The 25,663-nt window shown below is 41.2% G+C and overlaps 1 protein-coding gene and 1 pseudogene across 1 annotated transcript in view; one reads left to right on the top strand and one right to left on the bottom strand.

The window, feature by feature from the left end:
* USP34 (ubiquitin specific peptidase 34) overlaps positions 1 to 25,663 on the bottom strand; it is a 263,530-nt gene that overhangs the window by 211,728 nt on the left and 26,139 nt on the right. The gene's annotated exons all lie outside the window — the stretch shown is intronic.
* LOC123325987 lies at positions 23,816 to 24,342 on the top strand (annotated as a pseudogene).

Raw genomic sequence — 25,663 nt, 5'->3', positions numbered from 1 at the left:
AGGAAGAATGGGGGTACCTGAGTGCGGCAGAGCTCCCAGGTACCAGAGCACGGAAGCCACCTGCAGAGACAGAGCCGAGGAATGGGCTCTCAGCTCCGGGTTACCATAAACCGTGATCCACGGCACAGTCGGGCCACTGCTCTTCCAGCAGGGACCCAACAAGCAGCAGATCCGGGGAGACTCCCCTCCCTCCCCCGGAGTAGCTCCCGTGCCTCACAGGGATCAGCTGGGTTTGGAGACTCCAAACCGAGTCATGTGCCAAAGAAAGAAATGCTCGGTCACAGGCCGGGTGAGCACGAAGTGCGGCCGGAGACCGGGGAAACGGGAGTGATTGACTGCTTTTCTCTGGGGGCTCACTGAGTGGGGGCCCGAGTTCTCGGCTCCTCCAGGGTGGAGATTGGGAGGCCGCCATTTTCACTCTCGTCTTCCAAAGCTGTACAGAAAGCTGGCAGGGAACAAAAGCTCCCGAGAGCAAACCCAAGCAGATTACGTAGCCTAAACCTGGCAAGGGTGGGGCAATTCCACCTAAGGCAAAGACATTTGGGAACCACAGCAACAGGCCCCTCCCCCCAGAAGATCAGCAAGAACAGCCAACCAAGACCAAGTTTACTGATCAAGGAAACAGCAGAACTCCAGAGCTAGGGGACTACTGCACATAGAATCCATGGCTTTTACCATCATTCTTTAGTCTTCCAAAGTTAATTTTCTTTTAACTGCCTTTTTTTTTTTTGAATTTTTCTTTTTCCCTTTTTCAACCAATATCAATCCTTTCTTTTTTTTTTTTTAAAGATTTTATTTATTTTTTGAGAGAGAGAGAATGAGAGACAGAGAGCACGAGAGGGAAGAGGGTCAGAAGGAGAAGCAGACCCCCCGGCGAGCAGGGAGCCCGATGTGGGACTCAATCCCGGGACTCCAGGATCATGACCTGAGCCGAAGGCAGTCGCTCAACCAACTGAGCCACCCAGGCGCCCCCAATATCAATCCTTTTTAAAAACTATTTTTTATTTTTCATTTTTAGTGTCATATTCTATCCCTTCATAATAATTACCCTTATTTTTGATATATATACATACAAGTTGTTCACTCTTTAAAATTTTGAGATACAGTTTCTTCTAACAGATCAAAATATACCCTAAATCTCTAGTGTATGGCTTTGTTCTAGTCTCCTGCCTGATCACATTCTCTCCCTTTTTTTTTTTTAAATCCTTTCTTTTTTCAAACAACTTCTTATCAATTCCTTTCATAAAAATCTTCTATAATTTTCATCTTTACATTCATATTCCATCCCTTCATTGTATTAACCCTTATTTTTATACATATATAACTGTTTCTTTCTTTAAAATTTTGGGAGGCACTTTAACAGACCAAAACACACCCAAAATCTAGTGTGTGGCACTGATCTATGCACCAGCCTGATCATATTTGATCACATTCGTTTTCTTTTTGTTTTGTTTTTGTTTTTTTTTTATCTTTTTCTTTTTTTTCTTTTTTCTTTCTTTCCCTTTCTTTTCCCCTGGTTTCAGGTCTTTTCTGACTTGTTTAGTGGATATTTTCTGGGGATGTTGTTACCCTGTTAGCATTTTGTTCTCTCATACATCTATTCTCCTCTGGACAAAATGACAAGACAGAAAAAGTCAACAAAAAGAAGAAGAGGCAGTACCGACTGCCAGGGACCTAATCAATACAGACATTAGTAAGATGTCAGAACTAGAGTTCAGAATGATGATTTTAAAGATACTAGCTGGGCTTGAAAAAAGCATGGAAGTTATTAGAGAAACCCTTTCTGGAGAAATAAAAGAACTAAAACCTAACCAAGTCGAAATAAAAAAGGCTATTAATGAGGTGCAATAAAAAATGGAGGCTCTAACTGCTAGGCTAAATGAGGCAGAAGAGAGAATCAGTGATATAGAAGACCAAATGATGGAAAATAAAGAAGCTGAAAAAAGAGAGATAAACAACTACTGGATCATGAGGGGAGAATTCAAGAGATAAGTGGTAGTATAAGACAAAACAACATTAGAATAATTGGGATCCCAGAAGAAGAAGAAAGAGAGAGGGGGGCAAAAGGTACACTGCAGCAAATTATAGCAGAGAAATTCCCTAATTTGGGGAAGGAAACAGGCATCAAAATCCAGGAGGCACAGAGAACCCCTCTCAAAACCAATAAAAATAGGTCAACCCCCCGACATCTAATAGTAAAACTTACGAGTCTCAGAGACAAAGAGAAAATCCTGAAAGCAGCTGGGGAGAAGAGAGCTGTAACCTACAAGGGTAGAAACATTAGATTGGCAACAGACCTATCCAAAGAGACCTGGCAGGCCAGAAAGGACTGGCATGATATATTCAGAGCAGTAAATGAGGAAAATATGCAGCCAAGAATACTATATCCAGCTAGACTGTCATTGAAAATTGAAGGAGAGATAAAAAGCTTCCAGGATCCAAACAAAAACTAAAGAAATTTGCAAACACGAAACCAGCCCTACAAGAAATATTGAAAGGGGTCCTCTAAGCAAAGAAAGAGCCTAAAAGTAACAGAGACAATATACAGTAACAGTCACCTTATATTATTATATTATACAATGGCACTAAATTCATATTTTTCAATAGTTACCCTGAATGTAAATGGGCTAAATGCCCCAACCAAAACACACAGGCTATCAGACTGGATAAAAAAACAAGACCCATCGATATGCTGTCTGCAAGAGACTCATTTTAGACCCAAAGACACCGCCAGATTGAAAGTGAGGGGGTGGAAAACCATTTACCATGCTAATGGACACCAAAAGAAAGCTGGGGTGGCAATCCTCATATCAGACAAATTAGATTTTAAACCAAAGACTGTAATAAGAGATGAGGAAGGACACTATATCCTACTTAAAGGGTTTATCCAACAAGAAGCTCTAACAATTGTAAATATCTATGCCCCTAACATGGAAGCAGCCAATTATATAAGGCAATTAATAACAAAAGCAAAGAAACACATCGACAACAATACAATAATAGTGGGGGACTTTAACACCCCCCTCACTGAAATGGACAGATCATCTAAGCAAAAGATCAACAAGGAAATAAAGACTTTAAATGACACACTGGACCAAATGGACTTCACAGACATATTCAGAACATTCCATCTCAAAGCAACAGAATACACATTCTTCTCTAGTGCCCATGGAACATTCTCCAGAATAGATCACATCCTAGGTCACAAATCAGGTCTCAACCGGTACCAAAAGACTGGGATCATTCCCTGCATATTTTCAGACCACAATGCTTTGAAACTAGAACTCCATCACAAGAAGAAAGTCAGAAAGAACTCAAATACATGGACGCTAAAGAGCATCCTACTAAAGAATGAATGGGTCAACCAGGAAATTAAAGAAGAATTTTAAAAATTCATGGAAACAAATGAAAATGAAAAGACAACTGTTCAGAATCTTTGGGATGCAGCAAAGACAGTCCTAAGAGGAAAGTATATAGCAATACAAGCCTTTCTCAAGAAACAAGAAAGGTCTCAAATACACAACCTAACCCAACACCTAAAGGAGCTGGAGAAAGAATAGCAAATAAAGCCTAAACCCAGCACAAGAAGAGAAATAATAAAGATCAGAGCAGAAATAGAAACAAAAAGAACAGTAGAACAGATCAACAAAACTAGGAGCTGGTTCTTCGAAAGAATTAACAAGACTGGTAAACCCCTGGCCACACTTATCAAAAAGAAAAGAGAAATGAGGGCGCCTGGGTGGCTCAGTTGGTTAAGCGACTGCCTTCGGCTCAGGTCATGATCCTGGAGTCCCGGGATCGAGTCCCACATCGGGCTCCCTGCTCAGCAGGGAGTCTGCTTCTCCCTCTGACCCTCCTCCCTCTCATGCTCTCTGTCTCACTGTCTCTCTCGCAAACAAATAAAATCTTAAAAAATGTAAAAATAAATAAATAAATAAAAAGAAAAGAGAAATGACCAAAATAAATAAAATCATGAATGAAAGAGGAGAGATCACAACCAACACCGACGAAATACAAACAATTATAACATATTATGAGCAACTATATGCCAGCAAATCAGATAATCTGGGAGAAATGGATGCATTCCTAGAGATGTATCAACTACCAAAACTGAACTAGGAAGAAATAGAAAACCTGAACAGACCTATAAACCACTAAGGAAACTGAAGCAGTAATCAAAAACCTCCCAACAAAAGCCCAGGGCCAGATGGCTTCCCAGGGGAATTCTACCAAACATTTAAAGAAGAATTAATACCTATTCTTCTGAAACTCTTCCAAAAAATGGAAATGGAAGGAAAACTTCCAAACTCGTTTTATGAGGCCACCATTACCTTCATCCCCAAACCAAAGACCCCATCAAAAAGGAGAATTACAGACCAATATCCTTGATGAATATAGATGCAAAAATTCTCACCAAAATACTAGCCAATAGGATCCAACAGTCCATTAAAAGGATTATTCACCATGACCAAGTGGGATTTATCCCTGGGCTGCAAGGTTGGTTCAACATCCGCAAATCAATCAATGTGATACAATACATTAATAAAAGAAAGAACAAGAACCATATGATCCTCTCAACAGATGCAGAAAAAGCATTTGACAAAGTACAGCATCCTTTCTGGATCAAAACTCTTCAGAGTATAGGGATAGAGGGTACATACCTCAATATCATAAAAGCCATCTATGAAAAACCCACAGCAAATATCATTCTCAATGGGGAAAAACTGAGAGCTTTCCCCCTAAGGTCAGGAACGTGGTAGGGATGTCCACTATCACTACTGCTATTCAACATAGTATTAGAAGTCCTAGCCACAGCAATCAAACAACAAAAAGAAATAAAAGGCATCCAAATCGGCAAAGAAGAAGTCAAACTCTCACTCTTTGCAGATGATATGATACTTTATGTGGAAAACCCAAAAGACTCCACCCCAAAACTGCTAGAACTCATACAGGAATTCAGTAAAGTGGCAGGATATAAAATCAATGCACAGAAATCAGTGGCATTCCTATACACCAACAAGACAGAAAAAGAGAAATTAAGGAGTCAATCCCATTTACAATTGCACCCAAAACCATAAGATACCTAGGAATAAATCTAACCAAAGAGGCAAAGAATCTATACTCAGAAAACTATAAAATACTCATGACAGAAATTGAGGAAGACACAAAGAAATGGAAAAACGTTCCATGCTCATGGATTGGAAGAACAGATACTGTGAAGATGTCAATGCTACCTAGAGCAATCTACACATTCAATGCAATCCCTATCAAAATACCATTCACTTTTTTCAAAGATGTGGAACAAATAATCCTAAAATGTGTATGGAGCCAGAAAAGACCTTGAATAGCCAGAGGAATGTTGAAAAAGAAAAGCAAAGCTGGCAGCATCACAATTCCGGATTTCAAGCTCTATTACAAAGCTGTCATCATCAAGACAGCATGGTACTGGCACAAAAACAGACACATAGATCAATGGAACAGAACAGAGAGCCCAGAAATGGACTCTCAACTCTATGGTCAACTCATCTTCGACAACGCAGGAAAGAATGTCCAATGGAAAAAAGACAGTCTCTTCAACAAATGGTGTTGGGAAAATTGGACAGCCACATGCAGAATGAAACTGCACCATTTCCTTACACCACACACAAAAATAGACTCCAAATGGTTGAAAGACCTCAATGTGAGACAGGAGTCCATCAAAATCCTAAAGGAGAACACAGGCAGCAACCTCTTCGACCTCAGCCGCAGCAACTTCTTCCTAGAAACATCGCCAAAGGCAAAGGAAGCAAGGGCAAAAATGAACTATTGGGACTTCATCAAGATAAAAAGCTTTCGCCGAGCAAAAGACAGTCAACAAAATCAGAAGACAACTGAAAGAATGGGAGAAGATATTTGCAAATGACATATCAGATAAAGGGCTAGTATCCAAAATCTATAAAGAACTTATCAAACTCAACACCCAAAGAACAAATGATCCAATCAAGAAATGGGCAGACGACATAAACGGACATTTTTCCAAAGAAGACATCCAAATGGCCAACAGACACATGAAAAAGTGCTCAACATCGCTCGGCATCAGGGAAATCCAAATCAAAACTTCAATGAGTATCACCTCACACCAGTCAGAATGGCTAAAATTAACAAGTCAGGAAACCATAGATGCTGGCAGGGATGCGGAGAAAGGGGAACCCTCCTACACTGCTGGTGGGAATGCAAGCTGGTGCAGCCACTCTGGAAAACAGTATGGAGGTTCCTCAAAAAGTTGAAAATAGAGCTACTGTATAATCCAGCAATTGCACTACTGGGTATTTACCCCAAAGATTCAAATGTAGGGATCGAAAGGGTACGTGCACCCCAACGTTTATAGCAGCAATGTCCACAATAGCCAAACTGTGAAAGAGCCAAGATGTCCATCGACAGATGAATGGATAAAAAAGATGTTGTATATATATACAATGGAATATTATGCAGCCATCAAAATGAATGAAATCTTGCCATTTGCAACGACGTGGATGGAACTGGAGGGTATTATGCTGAGCAAAATAAGTCAATCAGAGAAAGACATGTTATCATATGATCTCACTGATATGAGGAATTCTTAATCTCAGGAAACAAACTGAGGGTTGATGGAGTAGTGGGGGGTGGGAGGGATGGGGTGGCTGGGTGATAGACACTGGGGAGGGCATGTGCTATGGTGAGCGCTGTGAATTGTATAAGAATGTTCAATTCTGAAACAAATAATACATTATATGTTAAAAAAAAGAAGAAGAAGAAGATAGCAGGAGGGGAAGAATGAAGGGGGGGAAATCGGAGGGGGAGACGAACCATGAGAGACTATGGACTATGGACTCTGAAAAACAAACTGAGGGTTCTAGAGGGGAGGAGCGTGGGGGAATGGGTTAGCCTGGTGATGGGTATTAAAGAGGACACGTTCTGCATGGAGAACTGGGTGTTATACGCCAACAATGAATCATGGAACACTACATCAAAAACTAATGATGTAATGTATGGTGATTAACATAATAAAAAAAATTAAAGGGGTAATTAGTTTAATAAACTGAAACTCGGGGTGTCTGGCTCAGTTGGTAGAGCTCATGACTCTTGATGTTGGGGTTTGAGTTCAAGCCCTATGTTGTGTGTAGAGATTACTTAAAAATAAAATCTTTTCAAAAATAAATAAACTCAGTGGGGAGTCTACTTGAAGAGTCTCTCTTTCTCCCTCTGCCCCTCCCCCTGTTCATGCTCTCTCAAATCTTTAAAAAATAAATAAAAATATACTGAATCTGTGTATCAAAATTTCTAATATTCAAATTCCAAATAAACAGTGAAAGAGTTGCAAAAGGATATAGGCAGTTTGATACCATTTGTTAACTTTTTTTTTTTTAAGATTTTATTTATTTGTCAGAGAGAGAACACAAGCAGGGGAGTGGCAGGCAGAGGGAGAGGGAGAAGCAGGATCCTCTCTGAGCAGGGAGCCCGATGTGGGACTCAATCCCAGGATCCTGGGATCATGACATGAGCCGAAGGCAGCCGCTGAGCAACTCAGGTGTCCCACCATTTGTTAACTTTTAACACACACAAAAAAACGGTCTTATGTCTTATGTCTCATGTACCAACATAGTATAAATACATATACTGTAATGATACACATCCTCACCAAGAGAATGGTTACATCTGGGGGAAAAAGATACAAAGGCAAGAGGAAGTATTTTTATAAAAGAAATAAAACTGATACAGCTAAAAGCCTAAAAGTGATACAACTGAAAGCCAATATAAAATACTAACATCTATTAAATCTGGCAAGTACATGTATATCTATTAGGGTTCTTTTCAATGGTCTAACCTAGTTTCATAATTAATTTTTTCTAGTTAAATATGCCAGATTCAAGATACCCTTTTTCCACTTCCTCCCCAAACTCCATTAAAACAACAAGAGAGGGGCGCCTGAGTGGCTCAGTTGGTTAAGCGACTGCCTTCGGCTCAGGTCATAATCCTGGAGTCCCGGGATCGAGTCCCGCATCGGGCTCCCTGCTCGGCAGGGAGTCTGCTTCTCCCTCTGACCCTCTTCCGTCTCGTGCTCTCTGTCTCTCATTCTCTCTTTCTCAAATAAATAAATCCTTAAAAAAAAAAAAAAAAAAAACAAGAGAAAATTAACACACAAGGGCAAAAACAACTAAATTGTGTAAGAAAAGGGCACCAGACTTAGAAAAACCACAGTAGGGCTCCTGGGTGGCTCAGTCGTTAAGCGTCTGCCTTCAGCTCAGGTCATGATCCCAGGGTCCTGGGATCGAGGCCCACATCGAGCTCCCTGCTCCTCTCCCACTCCCCCTGCTTGTGTTCCCTCTCTCACTGTGTCTCTCTCTGTCAAATAAAAACATAAAATCTTTAAAAAAAAAAAAAAAAAAGGAAAAGAAAAACCACATAAGCTAAACAAACAGCCTGATACTGGGGAATAGAACTAGGCTAATTTTTCCCCATGAAATCTCAGAAAGGCTCAGGAACTTTTAGAAACACTGAGTACTTCTGAAAGCAGGAATACAGGTAGGGCTAAAAAATATTAAAGTCTTATTAAGAAGTTGGTAGACACCCCCTTTTTTCCCCCTTCTCACACACACACACAGACATTCACATTCTCTCTCTCTCTCTCTCTCTCCAAAAGATGATATTTCCTCTCGGAGATGCTGAACCATAAAAATCTGGTTTTTAGAAAACCATGCAGCTAAAAGCCAGGTGTTTCATACTGAAAACATGTATATGTCTCTGTACAGATATTTCCTACTATGTCACATGCATTCCTGAGAAGATTCATGTGACACAAAATCTTGCACTGAAGAATAAGGTGGGGACGCCTTGCTGGCTCAGTTAGTAGAACATGCAACCCTTGATCTTGGGGTCATGAGCTTGAGCCCCATGTTGGGTGTAGAGATCACCTAAAAACAAAATCTTAGGGGCACCTGGGTGGCTCAGTCGGTTAAACATCTGACTTCAGCTCAGGTCCTGATCTCAGGGTCCTGGGATCAAGCCCTGGGTTGGGCTGCCCACTCAGCGGGGAGTCTGCTTGTCCCTCTGCCCCTCCTCCCACTCGTGCCTGTGCATGCATGCTCACTTTCTCTCTTCCAAAGGAATAAAATCTTTTTAAAAAATAACTTAAAGAATAATACGGCTACCCACAATAAAACAAGGTTAGAAGAAAACTACTCAAAACCTATGAAACTTTATAACCAGAGCACTGACAAAATCGTAACTAGTCTGACTTAAAACAAAAAACACTAGCAGTTAAGTCTCCAATGGCATTTCACTGAAGTGTCAATCAACCCGCTGCAGCTTTAACCATGAGGTCCATGTGTCATCTTTTGATATGGAGACATGAAGGCATTCAATTCTAATAAAGATCATTTCCCCAAAACACTAAGGATCAAAAGAACCACTCGCATTAATCCATCATCTTAATGACTTTACACCTACTTGACTTTCTCGACACATAGCTTTACAAACTAGAAAACAAAGGGGTCCTTAAAGACAATAAACCAATCACTATATGCACAATAAAAAGTCATTTCTTAAGACTGTCAGCTTTGGAAGAGAAAAAAAAAAAAGACTATCAGCTTTGTTACAGTTTCTTCATATATTGGTAGTAGGGTTTTTTTTTTTTTTTTTTATCCCCACCCCACCTCCACCAGGGTCATCTCTTTAATCACACAAAAGCTTGCATGGATCACTGTAAAACATTAATATTATGGGGGGAAAATCCCTAAGAACCAATAAAAGTCTTACATTTTATTAATATTATTCTTCTATCAATTGTGTATGGGCCTAATTTTTGTCTAAAAAAATACCTTGTTCTAGATCAAACTATATACTCAATGTTGAGCCTTCTGGCACTCTTCCACACTCAGCTCCACAAATGCTGGTAGTCCAAACAGGAGGTTGGACTACTTCTCTCTGGTAATACTGACTAGACCAAAAAGGGTAAAAACAAGTCTCTTGACCAGGAAGAGAAGGAAAAGGCATAAAAGGCAGAAGTACATGGCAAACAAAAGGTTAACAAGGTAAGAGCACCTGAGACCATGCAAGCCAAACACACTACTGTCCATCAGGTAGAAAATCCTGACAACAAATCCATGACAGGGCTAATATATACTGGGGGAAGAGATAAGGCAACCACTGAAAACAACTCTTGGTTTGTAGATTTCAGCAGCCCTCCAACCCCATGAACTGCAGCAATAATACAGCTGGAAAACAAGGGAAGGGGTGGAGGGCTCTCAGAAGGGATTCTCACCCTCCTGCTAGGAACCTGCTGTTTAACTTCTTTTGTAAAAGGATTCTAAGAGAAAACGAAGAAAATGCATCTCAGCCATTAAAAAAGAAGAAAGAAACCTGTAAGGAACAATACTGTAACCCTAAAGGGTCAACAACCTGGACAGGGAAGAAGAAACCATACTACACAATGCCAGTTTTCCTTCCCCAGCCTGGAAACACAGGGATCTGAGTGGCTGCAACAATCCTATCTTTCCCAAACAAAGAACACATTCTGGAAAAAGTGTATGTGTAGTCAGACACCTATCCCCACCTAAGGCCTACCTAGCAGCCTAACAGCTCACCAACACAAGCTTTCCAATTTATTGCATTGTATCTACCTCATAACCAGTAAAGGAATGGAAGGACATTTTATTACAGTCAAATTAGAGCTCTCCAAGAGCTAACATCATTCTCAATGGATAAAGACTGCAATCTTCTCTAAAATGAGGAGCAAGACAAAGTAGCCAACTTTTACAACTTCTGTTCAAGTACAGTATTAGAAGTTGTAGCCAGAGCAATTAGGCAAAAAGGAATTGGAAAGGAAGAAGTAAAATTACCACTGTTCACAGATTACATAATCTAACATGTAGGAAACTCTATAAAGAGTCCACCAAAAAAAACCTGCTAGAATTAATTCAGTAAAGTAGCGTGACACAAAAATCACACAAAAATCTTAACATTGCTATACAGCAACAATGAACAATCTGTAGAGAAAATTAAGAACACAACTGCATTTATCACAGTACCAAAAAGAATAAAAGACTTAGGAAGAGAATAAACTTAACCAAGGAGGTAAAAGACACGTACACTGAAAACTACAAAACACTGCTGAAAGAAATTAGACACAAATAAACAGAAATCTCATATTCATGGATCACAAGACTTAATATTGTTAAGTGTCAACACTGCCCAAAGTGATCTGCAGAGTCAATACAATTCCTACCAAAGTCCCAAATTGGGGGGGGGGGGGGATTTAAAAAAATTAAAAATTGCCCCCTGAAATTCAAATGAAATTTCAAAAGACCCCAAAAAACCAAAACAAACTTGACAAAAAACAAAACTGGAAGGCTGAAATCACTTTGTGATTTCAAAACAAAGTACACACACACACACACACACACACACACACACACAAACAACCTCAATAACAAGCATTGGCAAAGATGTAGAAAAACCAGAACCTTTGTGCACAGTTGCTGGGAATGTAAAATGGTGCAACTGTTATGAAAAACAGCACAGCAGTTACTCAAAAAATTAAACATGGGGGCACCTGGCTGGCTCAGTCAATGAAGCATGACTCTTGACTCCAGGGTCGAGTTCGAGCCCCATGTTGGGTATAGAGATTACTTAAAAATAAATAAATATACATATAATTACTATGTGATCCAGCAATCCCACTTTTAAATACATTTCTATATTTTTCTTAAGATTTATTTATTTTAGAGAGGGGGGAGCGAGGACGCATGGCCAAGTGGGGGGAGGGGCAGAGGGAGAGAATCTTCAAGCGGACTCCCCGATGAGCATGGGACACTTGGATGGCTCAGTCAGTTAAGCTTATCTACCTTTGACTCAGGTCATGATCCCAGGGTCCTGGGACTGAGCACCATTTTGGGCTCCCTACAGAGCAGGGAGTCTGCTTCTCCCTCTCCCTCCGACCCTACTCCCTGCCCATACTCTCGCTCGCTTGCTCTAATGAATAAATTATTAAAAATCATTAAAAAAAAAAAAAAAAACTGAAAGCTCAATCTCAAAGAGATATTTGCAAACCTATGTTCAAAGCAGCATTACTCACAATAGGCAAAAGGTAGAAGCAACCCAAATGTCCAACAAATGAATAAGCAAAATGTAATGTATACACACAAACACACACACACACACACGAGAATATTATTCAACCTTAAAAAGGAAGGAAGGGGCACCTGGGTGACTCAGTGTTAAACTTATCTGCCTTCAGCTTAGGTCATGATCCCAGGGTTCTGGAATCAAGCCCCACATCAGGCTCCCTACTCAGCGGGAATCTCCTTCTCCCTGTCCTCTACCACTCCCCCTGCTTGTACTCTCTCTCTCTCTCAAAGGGAAGGAAGGAAGGAAGGAAGGAAGGAAGGAAGGAAGGAAGGAATCCTACCACATACTACACCATGGATGAGCTCTGAGGATATTATATTAAGTAAGGCAGTCAAAAGAAGACAAATACTTGCAAAATGACATATCAGATAAAGGGCAAGTATCCAAAATCTATAAAGAACTTATCAAACTCAACACCCAAAGAACAAATAATCCAATCAAGAAGTGGGCAGAAGGCATGAACAGACATTTTTCCAAAGAAGACATCCAAATGGCCAACAGACACATGAAAAAAGTGCTCAACATCGCTCGGCATCAGGGAAATCCAAATCAAAACCTCAATGAGGGGGCGCCTGGGTGGCTCGGTGGTTGAGCGTCTGCCTTCAGCTCAGGTCATGATCCCAGGGTCCTGGGATCGAGCCCCGCATCAGGCTCCCCACTCGGTGGGAGACCTGCTTCTCCCTCTCCCACTCCCCCTGCTTGTGTGTTCCCTCTTTCGCGGTCTGTCAAATAAATAAAATCTTTAAAAAAAAAAACAAAAAAACCTCAATGAGATACCATCTCACACCAGTCAGAACGGCTAAAAATTAACAAGTCAGGAAACGACAAATGTTGGCAAGGATGCGGAGAAAGGGGAACCCGCCTACACTGTTGGTGTACACTGAAAACTACAAAACACTGGGAATGCAAGCTGGTACGGCCACTCAGGAAAACAGTATGGAGGTTCTTCAAAAAGTTGAAAATAGAACTACCACACGATCCAGCAATTGCACTACTGGGTATTTACCCAAAAGATACAAACGTAGTGATCCAAAGGGGTATATGCACCCCAATGTTTATAGCATCAATGTCCACAATAGCCAAATGATGGAAAGAGCCTAGATGTCCATCAACAGATGAATGGATAAAGAAGATATGGTGTATACATACAATGGAATATTATGCAGCTATCAAAAAAAAATGAAATCTTGCCATTTGCAATGACGTGGATAGAACTAGAGGGTAGGGGCACCTGGGTGGCTCAGTCATTAAGCATCTGCCTTCAGCTCAGGTCATGATACCAGGGTCCTGGGATCGAGCCCCATACTGGGATCCCTGCTCAGCGGGAGTCTACTTCTCCCTCTCCCACTCCCCCTACTTGTGTTCCTACTCTCGCGCTCTGCCAAATAAATTTTTAAAAATCTTAAAAAAAAGGAAAAGAACTAGAGGGTATTATGCTAAGCGAAATAAGTCAATCAGAGAAAGACAAGTATCATATGATCTCACTGATATGAGGAATCTGAGAAATAAGACAGCGGATCACAGGGGAAGAGAGGGAAAAATTAAATAAGACAAAACCGGAGAGGAAGACAAACCATAAGAGACTCTTAATCTCAGGAAAGAAACTAAGGGCTGCTGGAGTGGAGGGGGGTGGGAGGGATGGGGAGGTTGAGTGATGGACAGTGGGGAGGGTAAGTACTATGGTGAGGGCTGTGAATTGTGTAAGACTGATGAATCACAGATCCGTACCCCTGAAACAAATAATACATTATATGTTAATAAAACAAATTTTTAAAAAGAGAAAACAAATACTGTATGATTCTGCTTAAATGAGATAACGTGAGTAGGCAAAGTCAAACAAAATAGAATGGTGACTATCAGGGAAATGAGGAGTTGTTTAATGGATACAGTTTCAGTTTTCAAGATGAAAAAGTTCTAGAGATCTGTTGCACAAAAATGAGAATATTCTTAACACTACTGAACTGTACACTTAAATATGATTGCGATGGTAAATTATTTACTTGTTTTTTACAACTAAAAAGATTTTTATTAAACAAAAAAATAGGGAAACTCAGACTGCAGTTGTTTGTTTTTAATTATTTATTTATTTGACAGAGAGATAGAGAGCACAAGTAGGCAGAGCAGCAGGCAGAGGGAGAGGGAGAAGCAGGCTCTCAGCTGAGCAGGGAGCCCAACTCGGGGCTCAATCCCAGGACCCAGGGATCATGACCTGAGCTGAAGGCAGCCACTTAATCGACTGAGCCACCCAGGCACCCCCAGACTGCAGTTTAAAAGAAGCCACTAGGGCGCCTGGGTGGCTCAGTCGGTTAAGCGACTGCCTTCGGCTCAGGTCATGATCCTGGAGTCCCTGGATCGAGTCCCGCATCGGGCTCCCTGCTCGGCGGGGAGTCTGCTTTGCCCTCTGACCCTCCCCCCTCTCATGCTCTCTATCTCATTCTCTCTCTCAAATAAATAAATAAAATCTTTAAAAATAAATAAATAAATAAATAAATGCCACTAATCTTTACAAATAATCAGCTCCATTAAAGTCCACAGTACAATAAAAGCAGACAGGCAGGCAACATCATCCCAAAATCCTCCCACCATTCCCTAAAGAAGAGGAACTGTATTCCAACCCTAAAGGGTCAACCACCGGGACAGGAAAGAGGGCAAGCAAGGTGGGGGAATTATCTACACAGACCTACAGAACACCAAATATAGCCCAATAGGAGAGACCAAAGTAGAAATGGAAACATCAACGCTGGTCAATATCCAAGGGTGCCAGAAAGTAACTGAAAGTACCCCTGACACAATGTAAGGGGCAGTGGACTAGGTAGGGATGGAAAAAAAAAAAAAAAATGGTTCTCATCACTTAGGTTAAAAAAAGAAATGCTCGGGACACCTGGGTGCCTCAGTCGGTTAAGCATCTGCCTTCAGCTCCAAGTCATGATCCCAGGGTCCTGGGATCGAGTCCCGCATCTGGCTCCTTGCCCAGTGGGAGCCTGCTTCTCCCTCTGCCTGCTGCTCCCCCTGTGCACTCTCTCTCTGACAAATAGAATCTTAAAAAGAAAAAAAAAAAGGAAATGCTCATAAAAACTTCAAGATCATAAACTGATAGTATGGGGGTGCCTGGGTGTCTCAGTTGGTTAAGCACCTAACTGTTCATCTCAGCTCAGGTCTTTTTTTTTTTTTTTTTCTCCTAAAGATTTTATTTATTTATTTGACAGAGAGAGACACAGCGAGAGAGGGAACACAAGTAGGGGGAGTAGGAGAGGGAGAAGCAGGCTTCCCGCCAAGCAGGGAGCCTGATGTGGGGCTCAATCCCAGAACCTTGGGATCATGATCTGAGCCGAACGCAGACGCTCAACGACTGAGCCACCCAGGCGCCCCTCAGCTCAGGTCTTGATCTCAGGGCAGTGAGTTCAAGCCCCACATTGGGCTCTACCCTGGGTGTGGAACCTACTTAAAAACAAAAAAAAGAAAAGAAAACAGGAGGAGGAGGAAGGAAGAAAAAGAAGAAATGGATAGTATGACAAGCACAATTCCAAGAGGAAGCATTAGAGGATGGGAGGTATAATAGAGAAGTCTAGTGAGAAACCACTAGTAGCTATGACTAAGATCTTACACAGGAAAAGGAATAGATCTTCTCAAATACAATCTCACAGCTCACCTAAGGAAAAAAATTCATGACCACTGACCAGGCCAAAGGTGCTGAACAAAACCTCATGTATCTCAGGTCCAGAGAATTCTAGTTCCCGGGCTCTTAGGAGCCCATAAGAAAGGTGTAAAAAGAACAGGACTAGAAGAAGCTGGGCCCTATCCAGAATCCTCGCCAGCACCTAGGTTAACCACTGAGGTCAACCCAGGTAGGTGAAATGGCTAAAATAAGTACAACAACAATAGGAGAACTGGTACTAGCCAGCACTCCAAACCTAAGTTGTTCCTTGGGTATAGAGAAATCATTCGACTAATGCTTAATTTTAAAACATATTAATGCACATTCAGCAATCTTTTCATATAGGGCCTTTTTCTTAGGGTTTCAGTCCACTGAATGGAGTTCTCTATTTTATGTTGCATTTAAAAAGAAACAAAAGCAGTGCCCTATCATTTCCGTTCCAGATTTCTATTACAGTAGTTTGAACACTTAATTTGCAGAGCAATCTAAACACAGAACACTTTCTAGATTTTTTAATTTCCCAATCTTCCCCCCAAAATAAAATGAAATAAAACAGAATTTCCCACTCTTTGTCTTAATCACACCTAAAGAAATCTGCTTTTATACAACTAATCATCAACTCTTTCCAACTTCTTTTTAATCTAAAAAAGAGAACATGAAAAAGTCTTGCAAAGAGTTAAGGAAAGTTTCCTTTAAAAAGTACAACTAAGCTGAAAGACAGAAGATAGAAAAAAAGTGAAACAAAAGGATAGTAGGAAGGAGGGATAATGACGAAGAAGCCTGTAGGGGATGGACTCCTGGTCAGAAGGATCATCATGTACAAAGTTTCAGAGAGATGAAAGAGAGAACAACAATGTCCTGATAACTGCTAAATAAGGGAACGGGAAGGAAAGATACAGCTGTTAAAGATGCTAATAGGGGTGCCTGCGTGGCTCAGTCAGTTAAGCATCCAACTCTTGGTTTTTGCTCAGGTCATGATCTCAGGGTCGTAAGATCAAGCCCTGCTTTGGGTTCCACACTCAGTGTGGAGTCTCTTTGGGATTCTCTCCCTCTCCCTTCCCCTTTGTCCCTTCCCTCACTCATGATCTAAAATAAATGAATGAATAAATAAATAAAACTTAAAAAAAAAAAAGATGCTAATAAATTGGGGCTCCTGGCTGGCTCAGTAGAACGTGTAACTCAATCTCAGCGTCATGAATCTGAGTCCTACATCGGGTACAGAGATGATTTTTTTTTTTAAAGATTTTATTTATTTATTTGACAGAGACACAGCGAGAGAGGGAACACAAGCAGGGGGAGTGGGAGAGGGAGAAGCAGGCTTCCTATGGAGCAGGAAGGCGCCCCAGGTACAGAGATGATTTAAAAGAAAAAAGATGCGGGGCGCCTGGGTGGCTCAGTCGTTAAGCGTCTGCCTTCAGCTCAGGTCATGATCCCAGGGTCCTGGGATCGAGCCCCACATCGGGCTCCCTGCTCCGTGGGAGGCCTGCTTCTTCCTCTACCAGTCCCTCTGTTTGTGTTCCCTCTCTCGCCATGTCTCTCTCTGTCAAATAAAATAAAAATCTTAAAAAAAAAAAAAAAAAAAAAGATGCTAATAAATTTAAGGCCTGACTCACTAAATAATGCAACAAGATGCAGTCAGAAATTCTATTAAAGGGGCACCTGGGTGGCTCAGTCATAAATCGCCTGCCTTCGGCTCAGGTCATGATCCCAGGGTCCTGGGATCAAGCCCCACATCGGGTTCCCTGCTCGCCGAGAGGCCTGCTTCTCCCTCTCCCACTCTCCCTGCCTGTGTTCCCTCTCTCACTGTGTCTCTGTCAAATAAATAAACACATGGTTCAGACATATCACTAAAATGCTATTTTTCTCTTACAAGGTTTGCAAAGTTTAAGTAATACGTAGAGTTGAAACTCAGGAGAAAATGGGTACTTTCATACACTGGTGAAAAAAATCTGGCAAATATCAAAATTTTAAAAACACTGAACCTCTGTATATTAGTCAATCTTTTTTTTTCATTTTTATTTACTTGAGAGAGAGCAGAGAGAGAGAGCAAGCACAAGCAGGGGGAGCAGCAGGCAGAGGGAGAAGCTGACTCCCCGCTGAGCAGGGAGCCCGACGTGGGGCTCGATTCCAGGACCCAGGGATCGTGACCTGAGCCAAAGGCAGATGCTTAACCAACTGAGCCACCCAGGTGCCTCAAGGATGCTCTTTATAAACTGGTACGAAATAATCTCCCAAAAGTTAAGTGAATAAAGACAAAAACATTATGTTTAATTATATAATTTTATGATTCTTAAAAAAAAAGACTAATTTATCACAAATCAAATGTTAACATTTTAAAGATTTCATTACTACACAAATAGCAATGGCTGCTGGCATTAGAAAACACACAACATGACCTTACGTGCTCTCTGATGGAATAACACAACACATCCTATTAAACAGTCTTGCCAAGAAACCTAATCTGAATCTGATCAAGCCTCTAAATCTAATAATCAAATTACAGAAATAAAAGAGACAGAAAAACATATTAAATAATTACACAAGGATACAATAAGCAACATTCAGACTGAAAAACCTCTATGTCTGAATGATCCATGCAATCAGCAATTTCTTCAACAAATAGCAAGGGGAAAAAAAGGAAGATAAATCAATAAAGATTGATCAGTCCTAAAAAAACATTTCAGCAAGACCATTAAGCTATCCTGACTGAGGAATGACTTCTAAAAATATATCCTTAAAAATAAAAACAGAAAAGGATTACATACTAAAAAAAATTAAAGAGACATCATTAACTACAAACTGCAGAGGAGCTAGAATCTATAGAATTAGTACAGGCAGGTCACCAAACACAAAAGATACAATGAACAAAACAACAAATTATTCAAAGAGCCTTAAACTAGAAAAAAATTAAGTGTCCAAAGAGTAGATCAATTTATATATACATACATGTGAGTGCATTGTGCTTGCACACATATCTCCACAAGGAATTCTATTCAGCATTAAAAAGCAACAGACTACTGATACATTAATAAAGAACAATAGCTTATAACCATATGCTAAGTGGAAAAAAAAACGCCAGATACAATTAGTACATAAAGTTTATTTCCATTTTGATATAACCATACAAAAGACAAATCTAAGTCTGGGTGGCATAAAGCATGTCAGCCAAGAGTGAGGTCAACAAAAGAGCAAAATGGGAATTTTCCACCATCTTCCTCCCAAAGAACACTAATTTTGACAATCACCTGTAGACAACAGCACCTTTGCAGAAGTCTGGGAGTCCAGTGTAGAAGTTCCAACACACCAATGGAACAGAACAAACCAAACAAAAAAATCCAAGATTGAACACACTGAAAGGGTAAAACAAAGTTCCACTTTACCTGCCACACCCTTCCCCATAGTCCCCACAGCATAGTGCCAGGAGAGATCTTAATCTGTGATTTCTCCCTTGGGGGAAAGTGAGAGCATATAAGTGAGCACCCAGCTTCCCCAGTTGTGTGGGACCACTGCCAAAGAGACCCATTTCATTCTTACCCCACCCAGAATACTGAGGTGTACTACATGACTGTGAGAGAATGGCTGGAAGAACAGCAGAGCTCTCAGAAGATATAAAATGGGATATGGAACCTACTAACTGCAACGCGGACTTCATTGGGAAGCCCACCCACAAGCTGCCTTGTCTGAGGATGCTGCCAACTGGTAAACAGTAAGCCCCAACTCTCCACACACCTAACCCACACATGCTCTCACTCTGTGGCTAGCTGCCTGTGTTCACCCCCAAACATCTGTAGATAGCTAGTGAACAAGCGCAAAAAGCTATCCTGACTCTTCATAACTAGGAGAAAGCACACAAACTTGACAATTCAGCACTGCCCTACAGAAAGCAATAGAGACTGTCACACTCATCTTAGCTTTGTAGGATCAAGAAAAGGCATACAAACTTAAGAATAGCCTCCAAGAGAAAGGGGAACCCTCCTACACTGTTGGTGGGAATGCAAGCTGGTGCAGCCACTCTGGAAAACAGTATGGAGGTTCCTCAAAAAGTTGAAAATAGGGGCACCTGGGTGGCTCAGTTGGTTAAGCAACTGCCTTTGGCTCAGGTCATGATCCTGGAGTCCCTGGATCGAGTCCCGCATCAGGCTCCCTGCTCAGCGGGGAGTCTGCTTCTCCCTCTGACCCTCCCCCCTCTCATGTGCTCTCTCATTCTCTCTCAAATAAATAAATAAAATCTTTAAAAAAAAAAAAAAAAGTTGAAAATAGAGCTACCCCACGACCCAGCAATTGCACTACTGGGTATTTACCCAAAAGATACAAACGTAGTGATCCAAAGGGGCACATGCACCCCAATGGTTATAGCAGCCATGTCCACTATAACCAAATGATGGAAAGAGCCTAGCTGTCCATCAACAGATGAATGGATAAAGAAGATGTGGTGTATACATACAATGGAATATTATAAAGCCATCAAAAAAAAATGAAATTTTGGGGCGCCTGGGTGGCTCAGTCATTAAGCGTCTGCCTTCGGCTCGGGTCATGATCCCAGGGTCCTGGGATCAAGTCCCGCATCGGGCTCCCTGCTCCACAGGAAGCCTGCTTCTCCCTCTTCCGCTCCCCCTGCTTGTGTTCCTTCTCTCGCTCTGTCAAATAAATAAATAAATAAATAATCTTAAAAAAAAAAAAATGAAATTTTGCCATTTACATCAACGTGGACAGAACTAGAGGGTATTATGCTAAGTGAAATAAGTCAATCAGAGAAAGACAATTATCATATGATCTCACTGATATGAGGAATTTGAGAAACAAGACAGAGCATCACAGGGGAAGGGAGGGGAAAATGAAACAAGACGAAACCACACAGGGAGACAAACCATAAGAGACTCTTAATCTCAGGAAACAAAACTGAGGGTTGCTGGAGTGGAGGGAGGTTGGAGGGATGGGGTGGCTGGGTGATGGACACTGGGGATGGTATGTGCTATGGTGAGCACTGTGAACTGTGTAAGATTGATGAATCACAGACCTGTACCCCTGAAACAAATAATACATTGTATGTTAATTAAAAAAAAAAAAAAAGAGTACCCTCCAAGAGAAAGTAAGAAATGAGGAACAGGCATATCCATAGCAAAGATCTGAAAAAACTTCAGAATCCCTAACAGGCTAAGTGAAGGTATGGCTCTCCTGAAGCTAGTCAGTAAAAACTGGAGGTGATGTCTTACCAAATGCAAAACAGCAACTCACAACTTCAAGGAACATGAAACCAGGAAATATTAAACCACCAAATAAACAGTAATTTCCTAGTAACCAATCCCAAAGAATTAGAGATCTGCAATATGTCAGATAAAAGAATTCAAAATAGTTGTTTTAAGGAAGCTCAGTGACCCACAAGAAAACACAGAAAGACAGTTCAACAAATCAGAAAAGCAATACACAGACAAAAAATGAGAAGTTTTAAAAAAGAGAAAGAAATTATAAAAAAGAACCAAACAGAAGTTGTGGAGCTAAAGAACACAATGAATGAAATAAAAATGCAATAAAATGCAACAGCAGCAGTCATGCTCAAGCAGAAGGAACAATCTGTAGAGAGCAAGTAATTTTAAAATTACACATTCTAAAGTAAAAAGACTGAAGAAAGCCTATGGGAACTATAGGATACAATTAAGAGAAATAATCCATGTATTTTTGGAGGAGTCCCAGAAGAAAGGGAAAGGGGGGCAGCATTTTATTTAGAAAAGAAGTAGCAGCAGAGAACTTCCCAAATGTGATTAGACATTCAAGTTCATGAAGTTCATAGTTTCAAAAAATTTCAACTCAAAAAAAGATGTCCAATACAGGGACGCCTGGGTGGCTCAGTCGGTTGGGCGGCTGCCTTCGGCTCAGGTCATGATCCCAGGGTCCTGGGATCAAGCCCCACTTCGGACTCCCTGCTCGGCAGGGAGTCTGCTTCTCCCTCTGCCTGCCTCTCACTCTTTCTCTCACTCTCTCCTCGACAAATAAATAAAATTTTAAAAAGATCTCCAATACATATTATAATAAAACTATCTCTAAAAGAGAAAAACCTGGAGTGCCTGGTGGCTCAGTTGGTTGAGCATTTGCCTTTGGCTCAGGTCCTGATTCCAGCGTCCTAGGATCCAGCCTGCATCTAGCAGGGACCCTGCTCAGCGGGGAGCCTACTTCTCCCTCTCCCTCTGCCTGCCACTCCCCTTACTTGTGCTCTCTAATAAATAAATACAATCTTAAAAAAAGACAAAAAGAGAAAAAATTCCTCATGTAAGCCCAGAGAGAATGGGATGACCCATTAAATAAGTGCTGAAAGAAAAAAACTGCCAGAGAAAGAGAGAGAGAGAGAGAAACAAACAAACTGCCAACCAAGAATACTTTACCCAGCAAAGATGTTCCTCAGAAATGGAGAAATAAAGACTTTCCAAGAAAAATAAAACCTGAGATAGTTCATCACCAGTATACCTGCCTTAATAGAAAGCTAAGAGAAATTCTTTGAAATGAAATGAAATAAAACAAAACTAATTAGTACATGAAAATATAAAACACACTTGGGGCACCTGGCTGGCTCAGTCATTCAAAGCAGTTATGGCGAGGGTCATGATCTCAGGGTCATGGGATCGAACCCCGCTTAGTGCAGAGTCTGCTTGTCTCTCTCCCTCTGCCCCTGCCCCCCACACACATTCTGACAAATAAATAAAATCTTTTAAAATATATATATAAAACACACTTGTAAAAGTAAATGTATGGTCAAATTCAAAATAATCTATTACTATAATATGGTGGTATGTCAATCACATAACTAAGAAAAGCCTTAAAGGGCAAAACCATTAAAAATAACAATAGCTACAATTGGTTAATGGATACAGGATATAAAAAGATATAAATGGGGGACGCCTGGGTGGCTCAGTCGGTTAAGCATCTGCCTTTGGCTCATGATCTCAGGATCCACGGATCGAGCCCCACACTAGGTTCCCTGCTCAGCAGGAGTCTGCTTCTCCCTTTCCCTCTGCCCCTCACCCCGCTCGTACTCTCTCTCTCTCACATTAATAAAATCTTTAAAAAAAAAAAATAAGTAAATGGTAGCATCAAAAAGCTGGGGGATGGCAGTAAAAGGGCAGAGGTTTTATATGCAATTGAAATAAAGTTACTGGGGCGCCTGGGTGGCTCAGTCGTTGGGCATCTGCCTTCGGCTCAGGTCATGATCCCAGGGTCCTGGGATCGAGCCCCACATTGGGCTCCCTGCTCGGCGGGAAGCCTGCTTTCCCTCTCCCACTCCCCCTGCTTGTGTTCCCTCTCTCGCTGTGTCTCTGTCAAATAAATAAATAAAATCTTTAAAAAAAAAAGTTGGCAGCTTAACATGGACTACTATTTGTAAGATATTTTATGTAAGCCTCAAGTACCTAAATACACATTAAGCAAATACTAGATCTAAAGAAAGAAATAAAAACATTACAGTAAGAATAGGGGACTTGTATATTCCATTTTCAGCAATGGATAGATCAAACAGAAAAATCAATAAAGAAACATTGGACTTGAACTACACTTTAGAATAAATGGACTGACCAGCCATACACCGAACATTCCATCTAACAGCAGCAGAACCGACATTCTCTTCAAGTGCACAGAGAACATTTTCCAGGATAAATCACACGTTAGGTCACAAAACAAGTCTTAGCAAATTTTAGAAGACTGAAATCATATTAAGTATCTTTTCCCACCACAATAGTGTAAAATAGAAATCAGTAACAGGATGAAAGCTGGAAAATTCACAAACACGTAGATATAAGACAACATACTTCTGAACAACCAATGAGTCAAAGAAGTCATCAAAGGGGAAATCAAAAAGCATCTTGAGACAGGAGCACCTGGTGGTGGCTCAGTCAGTTAAGCATCCGACTCTTGATCTGGGGTTGGGAGTTCAAGCCTCGTGTTGGGCTCCATGCTAGGCATGGAGCCTACTTAAAAAAAATCTTGAGACACGCTCCTCTTCCCCTAAGCGGTGTGAGGTGACCTCTGAAAATGGTTCGCTATTCGCTTGACCCAGAAAACCCTATGAAATCATGCAGATCAAGAGATTCAAATCTTCATGTTCACTTTAAGAACACATGTGAAACTGCCCAGGCCATCAAGGGTATGCATATCTGAAAAGCCATCAAGTATCTGAAAGACATCACTTTGCTAAAGCAATGTGTACCATTCCGTCGCTACAATGGGATTTGGTAGGTGTGCCCAGGCCAAACAGTGGGGCTGAACACAGGGTCAGTGGCCCAAAAAGAGTGCTGAATTTTTACTGCACATACTTAAAAATGCAGAGAGTAATGCTGAACTTAAGGAATTAGATATCAATTCTCTGGTCATTGAGCACAGCCAGGTGAACAAAGCAACGTAGAACTTACAGGGCTCATGGTTGGATTAACCCACACATCAGCTCTCCCTGACACATTGAGATGATCCTTACTGAAAAAGATCAAATTATTCCTAAACCAGAAGAGCAGGTTGCATCCCAGAAGAAACTGAAGAAACAAAAACTTACGGCCCGGGAGTAAATTCTGCCAGAATAAATGCAAATAAAAATAAAAATAGAGAGGGAAAAAAATCTTGAGACAAAAATGGAACTACAACACACCAAAACTGATGGAATGAAGCAAAAGAAGTCCTAAGAGGAAAACCGAGAGTGACAGATTCTACACTAAGGAAAAAAGGGGTGCCTGGGAGGCGCAGTGGGTTAAGCATCTGACTCTTGGTTTCAGCTCAGGTCCTGATCTCAGGGTCGGGAGATCGAGCTCCGTGAAGGGCTCCCCACTTCACAGGGTGAATATTTGAAGTTTCTCTCCCTCTATCCCCGCTACCCTCCCTCTCTCTCTCTCTCAAATAAATCTTAAAAAAAAACAAAAAATAGGGGCACGCCTGGGTGGCTCAGTTGGTTTAGCGTCTGACTCTTGATTTCAACTCAGGTCCTGATCTTGGGTGGTGGGATCGGCCATGTTGGGCTCCATGCTTGGTAGGGAGTCTGCTTGGGATTCTCTCCTTCCCTCTCCCTCTGCCCCTTCCTCTGCTCACGTGAACATGTTCTCTCTCTCTCCAAAATAAGTAATCTTAAAAAATAAGAAGAAAAATATCTCAAACCTAACTTTACACTCAGGGAGATTAAAAAAAGAACAAACTAAGCCCAAAGTTAGCAGAAGGAAGGAAACAGCAAAGATCAGAGCAAAAATAAAGGAAATAAAGACTAGAAAAACAACAGAAAAGATAAATGACACTAAGAACTGGTTTTTTGTGGGGCGCCTGGGTGGCTCAGTCATTAAGCACCTGCCTTCGGCTCAGGTCATGATCCCAGGGTCCTGGGATTGAGCCCCACCATCGGGCTCCCTGCTCCACAAGAAGCCTGCTTCTCCCTCTCCTGCTCCCCGTGCTTCTGTTCCCTCTCTCGCTGTCTCTCTCTCTGTCAAATAAATAAAATCTTAAAAAAAAAAAACTGTTTTTGAGATTTAAAAAATAAACAATCTTTAGCTATGAAAAAAAAAAGATCAAATAAACAAAGCCAAAAATGGAAGAGACAATGAAGATACTTTAATCCATACCAAACACAAAGGGTAGGAGACTTCTATTAACAATTACAACTCAACAAAATGGACAATCTAGAAAAATGGATAGGGGCACCTGGGTGGCTCAGGCGGTTAAGCAGCTGCCTTTGGTTCAGGTCATGATCCCAGGGTCCTGGGATTGAGCCCCATATTGGAGTCCCTGCTCAGCAGGAAGCCTGCTTTTCTCAAGCCATCTACCTCTGCCTGCCACTGCCCCTGCTTGTGGGCCCCTCCCAAATAATCTTTTTTACAAAAATGAAGAAATAGAACAATCCCACTTATA

This window comes from Neomonachus schauinslandi, chromosome 10 (genome assembly GCF_002201575.2).
Source record: "Neomonachus schauinslandi chromosome 10, ASM220157v2, whole genome shotgun sequence".
NCBI lineage: Eukaryota > Metazoa > Chordata > Mammalia > Carnivora > Phocidae > Neomonachus > Neomonachus schauinslandi.
The sequence above is the reverse complement of the archived record's forward strand: the minus strand, read 5'-3'. Positions and strand labels throughout refer to the sequence as shown.